Source organism: Pimephales promelas, chromosome 13, assembly GCF_988280905.1.
Source record: "Pimephales promelas chromosome 13, fPimPro1.hap1.1, whole genome shotgun sequence".
In the NCBI taxonomy this organism is placed as follows: Eukaryota; Metazoa; Chordata; class Actinopteri; order Cypriniformes; family Leuciscidae; genus Pimephales; species Pimephales promelas.
The window spans coordinates 7,043,611-7,056,352 of NC_142781.1; the positions used below are offsets into that span (position 1 = coordinate 7,043,611).

A 12,742-nucleotide genomic window follows, 5' to 3' on the forward strand; every position below is an offset into this window, starting at 1 on the left:
AGCCACTAGAGGGCACCCTCTCCCCATGTTTGTTTCCCCTGGACTCTTTGTGTTTCATTATGTTCAGCTGTGTTTCATCATTGGTTATTGAGTTCCTTATTTAAGCCTGAGTTTTCCCTGTGTCCCTTGCGAAGTCTTGTTACCCTGTAAGCGTACAATTCCGAGCGTTATTCCCTGTTCTGTGTCTCCGTGTTTCCCTGGACTCTTGACCCTTGCCTGTTTCCTGGACTGCTCTCGAACCTGTGCTGCCTGCCTCGACCATTGCCTGTTTAGACCACGAGTTTCTGGATTGCCCCTTTGTTTAAGTGTTTGCCAGTTTTCATGTCTGCTTGTGTTAATAAAGTGCTGCACATGGATCCGACCGTCTCTGCCCGTACGTTACAGAAGACTTCGCCAAACGAGGATCCAGCAGACTTTCAGCATCTATCCGCCGTGGTCAAGACCCGAGCTTCAATGCTAGCCTCTCATAGTTCTCAGCTGGCGAGACTAACTTCTCTCCTCGAGGAACTAGCAAGCTCCGTGCAGTCATGGTCTCCGCAGAGCACAAGCACTAATCAAGCCCAAGCTCCCGCTGCACCTGTTCCACCGCAACCCTGTGTGAGTACCGCATGCAGTAATTCCAGTACGCCGTTTCCCGAAAAGTTTAATGGCTCACCTGGAGCGTGTGAAGGATTTCTTCAGCAGTGCAGTTTATATATGAAACATCAGCCCCAGTTATACGCCTCGGATACCGACCGCGTTTCTTTCATCTGCTCACTGTTGACTGGAAAGGCTCTGGAGTGGGCAGGCACGTTTTGGGAACCAGGTCGGATGTCGTTTCCTCCTTTCAACGTGTTTACCGCCCTGTTCAGAAAGGCTTTTGAACTCCCCGCAGAAAAGGAGGGTCTCGAGGAACTGCTCTTTTCCCTGCGCCGGGGAGGTTCGTATGCGGCGGATTTCTCTCACTCACTCCGCACGCCGCATAAGCCTCAGCTCGCTAAACTGTTTGATCCTCCCTTAAGGACCGTCAGAGGCGCTTCTAAGCATATCGTTCCTGCCAAAACCACTCATCATGTCGGACCCCTCGAGCCCGTATCCCGCACTGGCCCTGTTAAAAGTGCTGTTTCTAAGACAGCGGAGGTGTCGCGGGTCGAACCGGAGTTTGAGCGCGTGCCAGCCGACTCGAGTGAGTCAAGTGCCGAGCTGAGTGAATCAAGTGAGTCAAATACCGAGCTGAGTGAATCGAGTGCCGAGTCAAGTGAGTCAAGTGCTGAGCCGAGTGAATCAAGTGTGTCCAGTGTTGAATTCAGTCTGTCCAGTGAGTCTTCAGTTCAAGTAATTGAATCTCCTCTTCAAGTGAGCGCTGAATCTCCTCTTCAAGTGAGCGCTGAATCTCCTCTTCAAGTGAGCGCTGAATCTCCTCTTCAAGTGAGCGCTGAATCTCCTCTTCAAGTGAGCGCTGCATCTCCTCTTCAAGTGAGCGCTGCATCTCCTCTTCAAGTGAGCGCTGCATCTCCTCTTCAAGTGAGCGCTGCATCTCCTCTTCAAGTGAGCGCTGCATCTCCAGTTCAAGTGAGTGAGTTGTCCAGCCCAGCGAGTGTGTCTAGCCCTGTGACGCGCCGCCGCAGGAGGAGAAGGAGGACTCGTTGGGTTCGCCAGGCCCCGGTGAGCGTGCCCAGACTCCTCGCCCTGCCGGCCCCGCCTCTGCGCCTCGCCCTGGCGGCCCCGCCTCTGCGCCTCGCCCTGCCGGCCCCGCCTCTGCGCCTCGCCCTGCCGGCCCCGCCTCTGCGCCTCGCTCTGCCGGCCCCGCCTCTGCGCCTCGCTCTGCCGGCCCCGCCTCTGCCGGCCCCGCCTCTGCCGGCCCCGCCTCTGCCGGCCCCGCCTCTGCGCCTCGCTCTGCCGGCCCCGCCTCTGCGCCTCGCTCTGCCTGCACCCTTCAAGCTCCGGGAGGCCTTTCCTGTACCAGTTCACCACCCAGAGGCTCCTCCCGTGAATTTCCCCAAGTATTTTTTGGGGGGGGGCAGTAGGTACTCTGTGGGGGCCATGGAGGTGATCCTGACATGGACCTCTGAGTCCGTGAGGGCCATGGAGGCGAGGCTGTCATGGACCTCGCCTGTGTCTGCTCCGCCCTGGCCGCCATCACGTCCTGCTCCTTCCTGGTCACCCACGCTCCACGGCCCCAGGCCTCTCCATGTGCCTGGCCTCCTGCCTCTCCATGGGCCTGGCCCTCCATCCCAGCCCCCGTCGACCTCCCCCCGGAGCTCTTAGGAGCGTCTGGAAGCCGCTCCTTAGAGGGGGGGTTATGTGACGATCAGCAGCCGTGGTGCCCTCGAGAGCCACTAGAGGGCACCCTCTCCCCATGTTTGTTTCCCCTGGACTCTTTGTGTTTCATTATGTTCAGCTGTGTTTCATCATTGGTTATTGAGTTCCTTATTTAAGCCTGAGTTTTCCCTGTGTCCCTTGCGAAGTCTTGTTACCCTGTAAGCGTACAATTCCGAGCGTTATTCCCTGTTCTGTGTCTCCGTGTTTCCCTGGACTCTTGACCCTTGCCTGTTTCCTGGACTGCTCTCGAACCTGTGCTGCCTGCCTCGACCATTGCCTGTTTAGACCACGAGTTTCTGGATTGCCCCTTTGTTTAAGTGTTTGCCAGTTTTCATGTCTGCTTGTGTTAATAAAGTGCTGCACATGGATCCGACCGTCTCTGCCCGTACGTTACAATTACTTCTTAGATCAAAAAATATCTGTTTACCTATGTTTCTTTACTCGTAACATCAAAAATTAATCTGATTATGTAATGCATGTTACTTGTAATGCATTGTTAGATCAAAAAGTAATCTGATTAAATAATGCAAGTTACTTGTAGTGCATTACTTGTTAGATCAAAAAGTAATCTGATTATGTAATGCATGTTACTTTTAATGCGTTTCTTTATTCGCAACAACAAAATGTAATCTGATTACGTAATGCACATTACTTGTAATTAATTGTTAGATCAAAAAGTAATCTGAGTAGGTAATGCATATTACTTGTAATGCATTACTTTACTAGAAACATTAAAACAAACCTGATTATGTAATGCATGTTACTTCTAACACATTACTTTCCTTGTAACATCAACCAAGTAATCTGAATGCGTTATGCCTGGCCCAACACTGCTCATTTTAGATGAGATTTAAAAAAATGTATCACTAGGTTTTCTCAGAAGAGGGGCTATGCTAGAAATGTGTCCATTTCTAACATAATCAGAATTATCAGCTAATAAGGGTAAATTGACATACTCTGGCACACTGGAGGGAGCATCTGAGTGTTTCCACAATTGTACATTGACAGTCTGTAGACATTTCTGATGGAATCACATCATCATGTTCTGATATCCAAGATACACGAAGTGCAACTTGTCTGCAGGTCAATTGCCTTTGCAATATTTCGGATTTATATATATTTTTTCATATATTTTAAAGTTTTCACATGATTTGATGTAATTGTATTGATTAGTTTGTTAAATACACATAATTTATCTGTTTGATTATTGTATTATGTTTAATACAGTATCTCTTCAGTTTAAACTATAAATGCATGCTGTCCACTCAAGTGGACATCTGAAAATCTCTTTGAAAAATTTGTTTAAAAAAAAAAAAATCAAATCAAATCTTGTTTTTCATGCCCTAAGGGCAATAAAAACACAAAGAAAAAAAATCCTGACTGAGGTTATCATAAATCATGCATTAAAGGGTTAAAATGTTATCATAATTATTTTATCAAGTCGTTTATTCCTTTATGTATTTTCCTATTATCACATTTAATTTTATTTATTTATTTATTTATTTATTTATTTATTTATTTATTCATTCATTCATTTATTTATTCATTCATTCATTTTTAACTGCAGGTTTGGTCCTCCATACTACTGCACATTACATCTTTCTGCAATGTTAACTTATATTTTAAACATAGTTAGAGATTATGATGAAACATTCACCTTTACAAACAAAGATACTCTTATAAAATAGCTGTTTCTTATCGTCACAATCCATTCAACACGATGACAATACGATTACATGACAATATACATGCAATTTAAATGATAAAATATTTGAATAATAAAGTATATGCACTCACCTGAGTTAAAGTCTGTCTGCAGGTAGTTTAGACACTAACAAAACGAAACAAGTTTGCTGACAAGTCGGTAAACAAATATCTCTCCGGTAATAAAATGGGTTGACAGATGACGCTTCGCTTTTTAAATTCCCCGCCACGGAAAAGCGAAAGAGCGCCGGGAAGTCTACGTGTACGTGGCCAAAAGTAGATTGCATCCGTAGTGTTAAGCACTACCATAGAGAATGAATGGGAAAAGTTAAGGGAAGTTAAGCTTAACCATTTTCGGCTCCCGCGCGAAAGGTCCTCAGTTCGAAACTGGGCGGAAACAAGTAAAGGGGTTTTTAATATACGTGCTGAAATTCGCAACAAAGTTTTTGGACTATTGAAATTAGGTGAGGGCAATTGTACCAAAGAGCTGTAGGCAGACTGCCATTCCGAATGAGCTCTTATCTGTTGTTTGTGGAATTTAAACAGCTTGTCACAATGCTTGCAGGAAAGATTATGGGATGGAGCCATTTTCGAAAAAGCTCATGTCTTACATAAGGAGGTTTCTGTAGTGTAGTGGTGATCACGTTTCGCCTAACACGCGAAAGGGCCTCGGTTCGAAACCGAGCAGAAACAGCAATTGGCTTTTGGCAGAAAATTTAAACTGTTTGCCACAACAGGAGGGCTCAGCTCACTTTTCCTTTGTACACTTTTTAACAAGCCTGCACCAGAAGATTTCTGTCTGCACCTAAAGGGCTTGTTTCCGTAGTGAAGTGGTTATCACGTTCGCCTCACACGCGAAAGGTCCCCAGTTCGAAACTGGGTGGAAACTGTGGATGGTCTTTGCTAACATTTTTTCAGTGGTTTTCTGTTGAGCAGGTCAGAACACTTGCAGGGCGATTTGCGGTGTAAATTCTTTAGAAAAGGACTAAAACAAAACAAATGAACATTGAAGTTTCCTGTAGAGTAATAAAAAATGTTTAGTCTGCCAACAAAAATAGCAGCTATTTGCCATTTTAAGGACAGTGGGCAGTCTATCGTTTCAGTCGCTTTTGAACAAGCGTACGCTAAAAGAGGTTGGACTGTCTTCCAAGTTAAGTTTCCGTAGTGTAGTGGTTATCACGTTCGCTTTACACGCGAAAGGTCCTCAGTTCGAAACTGGGCGGAAACAAGTAAAGGGGTTTTTAATATACGTGCTGAAATTCGCAACAAAGTTTTTGGACTATTGAAATTAGGTGAGGGCAATTGTACCAAAGAGCTGTAGGCAGACTGCCTTTCCGAATGAGCTCTTATCTGTTGTTTGTGGAATTTAAACAGCTTTTCACAATGCTTGCAGGAAAGATTATGGGATGGAGCCATTTTCGAAAAAGCACATGTCTTACATAAGTAGTGTAGTGGTGATCACGTTCGCCTAACACGCGAAAGGGCCTCGGTTCGAACCCGAGCAGAAACAGCAATTGGCTTTTGGCAGAAAATTTAAACTGTTTGCCACAACAGGAGGGCTCAGCTCACTTTTCCTTTGTACACTTTTTAACAAGCCTGCACCAGAAGATTTCTGTCTGCACCTAAAGGGCTTGTTTCCGTAGTGTAGTGGTTATCACGTTCGCCTCACATGCGAAAGGTCCCCAGTTTGAAACTGGGCGGAAACTGTGGATGGTCTTTGCTAATATTTTTTCAGTGGTTTTCTTTTGAGCAGGTCAGAACACTTGCAGGGCGATTTGCGGTGTAAATTCTTTAGAAAAGGACTAAAACAAAACAAATGACCATTGAAGTTTCCTGTAGAGTAATAAAAAAAATGTTTAGTCTGCCAACAAAAATAGCAGCTTTTTGCCATTTTAAGGACAGTGGGCAGTCTATCGTTTCAGTCGCTTTTGAACAAGCGTACGCTAAAAGAGGTCGGACTGTCTTCCAAGTTAAGTTTCCGTAGTGTAGTGGTTATTACGTTCGCTTTACACGCGAAAGGTCCTCAGTTCGAAACTGGGCGGAAACAAGTAAAGGGGTTTTTAATATACGTGCTGAAATTCGCAACAAAGTTTTTGGACTATTGAAATTAGGTGAGGGCAATTGTACCAAAGAGCTGTAGGCAGACTGCCATTCCGAATGAGCTCTTATCTGTTGTTTGTGGAATTTAAACAGCTTGTCACAATGCTTGCAGGAAAGATTATGGGATAGAGACATTTTCGAAAAAGCACATGTCTTACATAAGGAGGTTTCTGTAGTGTAGTGGTGATCACGTTCGCCTAACACGCGAAAGGGCCTCGGTTCGAAACCGAGCAGAAACAGCAATTGGCTTTTGGCAGAAAATTTAAACTGTTTGCCACAACAGGAGGGCTCAGCTCACTTTTCCTTGGTACACTTTTTAACAAGCCTGCACCAGAAGATTTCTGTCTGCACCTGAAGGGCTTGTTTCCGTAGTGTAGTGGTTATCACGTTCGCCTCACACGCGAAAGGTCCCCAGTTCGAAACTGGGCGGAAACTGTGGATGGTCTTTGCTAACATTTTTCAGTGGTTTTCTGTTGAGCAGGTCAGAACACTTGCAGGGCGATTTGCGGTGTAAATTCTTTAGAAAAGGACTAAAACAAAACAAATGACCATTGAAGTTTCCTGTAGAGTAATAAAAAATGTTAAGTCTGCCAACAAAAATAGCAGCTTTTTGCCATTTTAAGGACAGTGGGCAGTCTATCGTTTCAGTCGCTTTTGAACAAGCGTACGCTAAAAGAGGTCGGACTGTCTTCCAATTTAAGTTTCCGTAGTGTAGTGGTTATCACGTTGGCTTTACACGCGAAAGGTCCTCATTTCGAAACTGGGCGGAAACAAGTAAAGGGGTATTTAATATACATGCTGAAATTCGCAACAAAGTTTTTGGACTATTGAAATTAGGTGAGGGCAATTGTACCAAAGAGCTGTAGGCAGACTGCCATTCCGAATGAGCTCTTATCTGTTGTTTGTGGAATTTAAACAGCTTGTCACAATGCTTGCAGGAAAGATTATGGGATGGAGCCATTTTCGAAAAAGCACATGTCTTATATAAGGAGGTTTCTGTAGTGTAGTGGTGATCACGTTCGCCTAACACGCGAAAGGGCCTCGGTTCGAAACCGAGCAGAAACAGCAATTGGCTTTTGGCAGAAAATTTAAACTGTTTGCCACAACAGGAGGGCTCAGCTCACTTTTCCTTGGTACACTTTTTAACAAGCCTGCACCAGAAGATTTCTGTCTGCACCTGAAGGGCTTGTTTCCGTAGTGTAGTGGTTATCATGTTCGCCTCACACGCGAAAGGTCCCCAGTTCGAAACTGGGTGAAAACTGTGGATGGTCTTTGCTAACATTTTTTCAGTGCTTTTCTGTTGAGCGGGTCCGAACACTTGCAGGGCGATTTGTGGTGTAAATTCTTTAGAAAAGGACTAAAACAAAACAAATGACCATTGAAGTTTCCTGTAGAGTAATAAAAAATGTTTAGTCTGCCAACAAAAATAGCAGCTTTTTGCCATTTTAAGGACAGTGGGCAGTCTATCGTTTCAGTCGCTTTTGAACAAGCGTACACTAAAAGAGGTCGGACTGTCTTCCAAGTTAAGTTTCCGTAGTGTAGTGGTTATCACGTTCGCTTTACACGCGAAAGGTCCTCAGTTCGAAACTGGGCGGAAACAAGTAAAGGGGTTTTTAATATACGTGCTGAAATTCGCAACAAAGTTTTTGGACTATTGAAATTAGGTGAGGGCAATTGTACCAAAGAGCTGTAGGCAGACTGCCATTCCGAATGAGCTCTTATCTGTTTTTTGTGGAATTTAAACAGCTTGTCACAATGCTTGCAGGAAAGATTATGGGATGGAGCCATTTTCGAAAAAGCACATGTCTTACATAAGGAGGTTTCTGTAGTGTAGTGGTGATCACGTTCGCCTAACACGCGAAAGGGCCTCGGTTCGAAACCGAGCAGAAACAGCAATTGGCTTTTGGCAGAAAATTTAAACTGTTTGCCACAAAAGGAGGGCTCAGCTCACTTTTCCTTTGTACACTTTTTAACAAGCCTGCACCAGAAGATTTCTGTCTGCACATAAAGGGCTTGTTTCCGTAGTGTAGTGGTTATCACGTTCGCTTCACACGCGAAAGGTCCCCAGTTCGAAACTGGGCGGAAACTGTGGATGGTCTTTGCTAACATTTTTCAGTGGTTTTCTGTTGAGCAGGTCAGAACACTTGCAGGGAGATTTGCGGTGTAAATTCTTTAGAAAAGGACTAAAACAAAACAAATGACCATTGAAGTTTCCTGTAGAGTAATAAAAAAAAATGTTTAGTCTGCCAACAAAAATAGCAGCTTTTTGCCATTTTAAGGACAGTGGGCAGTCTATCGTTTCAGTCGCTTTTGAACAAGCGTACGCTAAAAGAGGTCGGACTGTCTTCCAAGTTAAGTTTCCGTAGTGTAGTGGTTATCACGTTGGCTTTACACGCGAAAGGTCCTCAGTTCGAAACTGGGCGGAAACAAGTAAAGGGGTTTTTAATATATGGCTGAAATTCGCAACAAAGTTTTTGGACTATTGAAATTAGGTGAGGGCAATTGTACCAAAGAGCTGTAGGCAGACTGCCATTACGAATGAGCTCTTATCTGTTGTTTGTGGAATTTAAACAGCTTGTCACAATGCTTGCAGGAAAGATTATGGGATGGAGCCATTTTCGAAAAAGCACATGTCTTACATAAGGAGGTTTCTGTAGTGTAGTGGTGATCACGTTCGCCTAACACGCGAAAGGGCCTCGGTTCGAAACCGAGCAGAAACAGCAATTGGCTTTTGGCAGAAAATTTAAACTGTTTGCCACAACAGGAGGGCTCAGCTCACTTTTCCTTGGTACACTTTTTAACAAGCCTGCACCAGAAGATTTCTGTCTGCACCTGAAGGGCTTGTTTCCGTAGTGTAGTGGCTATCACGTTCGCCTCACACGCGAAAGGTCCCCAGTTCGAAACTGGGCGGAAACTGTGGATGGTCTTTGCTAACATTTTTCAGTGGTTTTCTGTTGAGCAGGTCAGAACACTTGCAGGGCGATTTGCGGTGTAAATTCTTTAGAAAAGGACTAAAACAAAACAAATGACCATTGAAGTTTCCTGTAGAGTAATAAAAAATGTTAAGTCTGCCAACAAAAATAGCAGCTTTTTGCCATTTTAAGGACAGTGGGCAGTCTATCGTTTCAGTCGCTTTTGAACAAGCGTACGCTAAAAGAGGTCGGACTGTCTTCCAAGTTAAGTTTCCGTAGTGTAGTGGTTATCACGTTCGCTTTACACGCGAAAGGTCCTCAGTTCGAAACTGGGCGGAAACAAGTAAAGGGGTTTTTAATATACGTGCTGAAATTCGCAACAAAGTTTTTGGACTATTGAAATTAGGTGAGGGCAATTGTACCAAAGAGCTGTAGGCAGACTGCCATTCCGAATGAGCTCTTATCTGTTGTTTGTGGAATTTAAACAGCTTGTCACAATGCTTGCAGGAAAGATTATGGGATGGAGCCATTTTCGAAAAAGCACATGTCTTACATAAGGAGGTTTCTGTAGTGTAGTGGTGATCACGTTCGCCTAACACGCGAAAGGGCCTCGGTTCGAAACCGAGCAGAAACAGCAATTGGCTTTTGGCAGAAAATTTAAACTGTTTGCCACAACAGGAGGGCTCAGCTCACTTTTCCTTGGTACACTTTTTAACAAGCCTGCACCAGAAGATTTCTGTCTGCACCTGAAGGGCTTGTTTCCGTAGTGTAGTGGTTATCACGTTCGCCTCACACGCGAAAGGTCCCCAGTTCGAAACTGGGCGGAAACTGTGGATGGTCTTTGCTAATATTTTTCAGTGGTTTTCTGTTGAGCAGGTCAGAACACTTGCAGGGCGATTTGCGGTTTAAATTCTTTAGAAAAGGACTAAAACAAAACAAATGACCATTGAAGTTTCCTGTAGAGTAATAAAAAATGTTAAGTCTGCCAACAAAAATAGCAGCTTTTTGCCATTTTAAGGACAGTGGGCAGTCTATCGTTTCAGTCGCTTTTGAACAAGCGTACGCTAAAAGAGGTCGGACTGTCTTCCAATTTAAGTTTCCGTAGTGTAGTGGTTATCACGTTGGCTTTACACGCGAAAGGTCCTCATTTCGAAACTGGGCGGAAACAAGTAAAGGGGTATTTAATATACATGCTGAAATTCGCAACAAAGTTTTTGGACTATTGAAATTAGGTGAGGGCAATTGTACCAAAGAGCTGTAGGCAGACTGCCATTCCGAATGAGCTCTTATCTGTTGTTTGTGGAATTTAAACAGCTTGTCACAATGCTTGCAGGAAAGATTATGGGATGGAGCCATTTTCGAAAAAGCACATGTCTTATATAAGGAGGTTTCTGTAGTGTAGTGGTGATCACGTTCGCCTAACACGCGAAAGGGCCTCGGTTCGAAACCGAGCAGAAACAGCAATTGGCTTTTGGCAGAAAATTTAAACTGTTTGCCACAACAGGAGGGCTCAGCTCACTTTTCCTTGGTACACTTTTTAACAAGCCTGCACCAGAAGATTTCTGTCTGCACCTGAAGGGCTTGTTTCCGTAGTGTAGTGGTTATCATGTTCGCCTCACACGCGAAAGGTCCCCAGTTCGAAACTGGGCGAAAACTGTGGATGGTCTTTGCTAACATTTTTTCAGTGCTTTTCTGTTGAGCGGGTCCGAACACTTGCAGGGCGATTTGTGGTGTAAATTCTTTAGAAAAGGACTAAAACAAAACAAATGACCATTGAAGTTTCCTGTAGAGTAATAAAAAATGTTTAGTCTGCCAACAAAAATAGCAGCTTTTTGCCATTTTAAGGACAGTGGGCAGTCTATCGTTTCAGTCGCTTTTGAACAAGCGTACACTAAAAGAGGTCGGACTGTCTTCCAAGTTAAGTTTCCGTAGTGTAGTGGTTATCACGTTCGCTTTACACGCGAAAGGTCCTCAGTTCGAAACTGGGCGGAAACAAGTAAAGGGGTTTTTAATATACGTGCTGAAATTCGCAACAAAGTTTTTGGACTATTGAAATTAGGTGAGGGCAATTGTACCAAAGAGCTGTAGGCAGACTGCCATTCCGAATGAGCTCTTATCTGTTTTTTGTGGAATTTAAACAGCTTGTCACAATGCTTGCAGGAAAGATTATGGGATGGAGCCATTTTCGAAAAAGCACATGTCTTACATAAGGAGGTTTCTGTAGTGTAGTGGTGATCACGTTCGCCTAACACGCGAAAGGGCCTCGGTTCGAAACCGAGCAGAAACAGCAATTGGCTTTTGGCAGAAAATTTAAACTGTTTGCCACAAAAGGAGGGCTCAGCTCACTTTTCCTTTGTACACTTTTTAACAAGCCTGCACCAGAAGATTTCTGTCTGCACATAAAGGGCTTGTTTCCGTAGTGTAGTGGTTATCACGTTCGCTTCACACGCGAAAGGTCCCCAGTTCGAAACTGGGCGGAAACTGTGGATGGTCTTTGCTAACATTTTTCAGTGGTTTTCTGTTGAGCAGGTCAGAACACTTGCAGGGAGATTTGCGGTGTAAATTCTTTAGAAAAGGACTAAAACAAAACAAATGACCATTGAAGTTTCCTGTAGAGTAATAAAAAAAAATGTTTAGTCTGCCAACAAAAATAGCAGCTTTTTGCCATTTTAAGGACAGTGGGCAGTCTATCGTTTCAGTCGCTTTTGAACAAGCGTACGCTAAAAGAGGTCGGACTGTCTTCCAAGTTAAGTTTCCGTAGTGTAGTGGTTATCACGTTGGCTTTACACGCGAAAGGTCCTCAGTTCGAAACTGGGCGGAAACAAGTAAAGGGGTTTTTAATATATGGCTGAAATTCGCAACAAAGTTTTTGGACTATTGAAATTAGGTGAGGGCAATTGTACCAAAGAGCTGTAGGCAGACTGCCATTACGAATGAGCTCTTATCTGTTGTTTGTGGAATTTAAACAGCTTGTCACAATGCTTGCAGGAAAGATTATGGGATGGAGCCATTTTCGAAAAAGCACATGTCTTACATAAGGAGGTTTCTGTAGTGTAGTGGTGATCACGTTCGCCTAACACGCGAAAGGGCCTCGGTTCGAAACCGAGCAGAAACAGCAATTGGCTTTTGGCAGAAAATTTAAACTGTTTGCCACAACAGGAGGGCTCAGCTCACTTTTCCTTGGTACACTTTTTAACAAGCCTGCACCAGAAGATTTCTGTCTGCACCTGAAGGGCTTGTTTCCGTAGTGTAGTGGCTATCACGTTCGCCTCACACGCGAAAGGTCCCCAGTTCGAAACTGGGCGGAAACTGTGGATGGTCTTTGCTAACATTTTTCAGTGGTTTTCTGTTGAGCAGGTCAGAACACTTGCAGGGCGATTTGCGGTGTAAATTCTTTAGAAAAGGACTAAAACAAAACAAATGACCATTGAAGTTTCCTGTAGAGTAATAAAAAATGTTAAGTCTGCCAACAAAAATAGCAGCTTTTTGCCATTTTAAGGACAGTGGGCAGTCTATCGTTTCAGTCGCTTTTGAACAAGCGTACGCTAAAAGAGGTCGGACTGTCTTCCAAGTTAAGTTTCCGTAGTGTAGTGGTTATCACGTTCGCTTTACACGCGAAAGGTCCTCAGTTCGAAACTGGGCGGAAACAAGTAAAGGGGTTTTTAATATACGTGCTGAAATTCGCAACAAAGTTTTTGGACTATTGAAATTAGGTGAGGGCAATT

General features: G+C 44.1%; 17 non-coding genes across 17 annotated transcripts; all 17 read left to right on the top strand.

Annotated features, from left to right (window-relative positions):
• The first annotated feature begins 5,160 nt into the window (after window positions 1-5,160).
• Window positions 5,161-5,233, top strand: trnav-cac (transfer RNA valine (anticodon CAC)). The gene has a single exon. It is a non-coding gene; the product is annotated as a tRNA-Val (tRNA).
• Window positions 5,234-6,271: 1,038 nt separating this feature from the next.
• Window positions 6,272-6,344, top strand: trnav-aac (transfer RNA valine (anticodon AAC)). The gene has a single exon. It is a non-coding gene; the product is annotated as a tRNA-Val (tRNA).
• Window positions 6,345-6,467: 123 nt separating this feature from the next.
• On the top strand, window positions 6,468-6,540 carry trnav-cac (transfer RNA valine (anticodon CAC)). The gene has a single exon. It is a non-coding gene; the product is annotated as a tRNA-Val (tRNA).
• Window positions 6,541-7,097: 557 nt separating this feature from the next.
• Window positions 7,098-7,170, top strand: trnav-aac (transfer RNA valine (anticodon AAC)). Its single transcript has one exon. It is a non-coding gene; the product is annotated as a tRNA-Val (tRNA).
• A 462-nt stretch (window positions 7,171-7,632) lies between these two features.
• trnav-uac (transfer RNA valine (anticodon UAC)) lies at window positions 7,633-7,705 on the top strand. Its single transcript has one exon. It is a non-coding gene; the product is annotated as a tRNA-Val (tRNA).
• A 219-nt stretch (window positions 7,706-7,924) lies between these two features.
• Window positions 7,925-7,997, top strand: trnav-aac (transfer RNA valine (anticodon AAC)). The gene has a single exon. It is a non-coding gene; the product is annotated as a tRNA-Val (tRNA).
• A 464-nt stretch (window positions 7,998-8,461) lies between these two features.
• Window positions 8,462-8,534, top strand: trnav-uac (transfer RNA valine (anticodon UAC)). Its single transcript has one exon. It is a non-coding gene; the product is annotated as a tRNA-Val (tRNA).
• A 218-nt stretch (window positions 8,535-8,752) lies between these two features.
• Window positions 8,753-8,825, top strand: trnav-aac (transfer RNA valine (anticodon AAC)). Its single transcript has one exon. It is a non-coding gene; the product is annotated as a tRNA-Val (tRNA).
• A 461-nt stretch (window positions 8,826-9,286) lies between these two features.
• Window positions 9,287-9,359, top strand: trnav-uac (transfer RNA valine (anticodon UAC)). Its single transcript has one exon. It is a non-coding gene; the product is annotated as a tRNA-Val (tRNA).
• Window positions 9,360-9,578: 219 nt separating this feature from the next.
• On the top strand, window positions 9,579-9,651 carry trnav-aac (transfer RNA valine (anticodon AAC)). Its single transcript has one exon. It is a non-coding gene; the product is annotated as a tRNA-Val (tRNA).
• A 123-nt stretch (window positions 9,652-9,774) lies between these two features.
• On the top strand, window positions 9,775-9,847 carry trnav-cac (transfer RNA valine (anticodon CAC)). Its single transcript has one exon. It is a non-coding gene; the product is annotated as a tRNA-Val (tRNA).
• Window positions 9,848-10,404: 557 nt separating this feature from the next.
• Window positions 10,405-10,477, top strand: trnav-aac (transfer RNA valine (anticodon AAC)). Its single transcript has one exon. It is a non-coding gene; the product is annotated as a tRNA-Val (tRNA).
• A 462-nt stretch (window positions 10,478-10,939) lies between these two features.
• Window positions 10,940-11,012, top strand: trnav-uac (transfer RNA valine (anticodon UAC)). Its single transcript has one exon. It is a non-coding gene; the product is annotated as a tRNA-Val (tRNA).
• Window positions 11,013-11,231: 219 nt separating this feature from the next.
• trnav-aac (transfer RNA valine (anticodon AAC)) lies at window positions 11,232-11,304 on the top strand. Its single transcript has one exon. It is a non-coding gene; the product is annotated as a tRNA-Val (tRNA).
• Window positions 11,305-11,768: 464 nt separating this feature from the next.
• On the top strand, window positions 11,769-11,841 carry trnav-uac (transfer RNA valine (anticodon UAC)). The gene has a single exon. It is a non-coding gene; the product is annotated as a tRNA-Val (tRNA).
• Window positions 11,842-12,059: 218 nt separating this feature from the next.
• trnav-aac (transfer RNA valine (anticodon AAC)) lies at window positions 12,060-12,132 on the top strand. The gene has a single exon. It is a non-coding gene; the product is annotated as a tRNA-Val (tRNA).
• A 461-nt stretch (window positions 12,133-12,593) lies between these two features.
• On the top strand, window positions 12,594-12,666 carry trnav-uac (transfer RNA valine (anticodon UAC)). The gene has a single exon. It is a non-coding gene; the product is annotated as a tRNA-Val (tRNA).
• Window positions 12,667-12,742: the final 76 nt, after the last annotated feature.